A 425-nucleotide genomic window follows, 5' to 3' on the forward strand; every position below is an offset into this window, starting at 1 on the left:
TATCATGTCACTATGTCACCTACAGCAAATTTACTTGTTGTATATATGTGTATACAGTTGTAAATATCAATAAATAAATTATTACAAAAAAAAAAGTGAAGTTTTGGTTACATTGCTTTATATTTACAATTATATTATATTACATGGGCAAGAATAATATTATGAGAGAATATGGTAGCTATTTCCTTATACTTTGATTATTATATTATATTGTTATTTATATTGACTCTAAGTTTATCAATTCTATAATTGACATTCAAATTACAAATGAAAGGTTGTCTTGGTGCGTCTGTCAGATTGGCGGTAGTGCCGGCGCGTTCTTAGTTTTGATGGATTGTTCTTTGCAGAATGACTTTTGCCTGACTAGCATGGCATAGAGGTGGATCCAACTATCTTCCTCCTCGACTCTATCAAACTGTTCCTTA

This window comes from Halyomorpha halys, unplaced genomic scaffold (assembly GCF_000696795.3).
Source record: "Halyomorpha halys isolate HHAL.00 unplaced genomic scaffold, Hhal_1.1 Scaffold275.1, whole genome shotgun sequence".
NCBI classification, from domain to species: domain Eukaryota; kingdom Metazoa; phylum Arthropoda; class Insecta; order Hemiptera; family Pentatomidae; genus Halyomorpha; species Halyomorpha halys.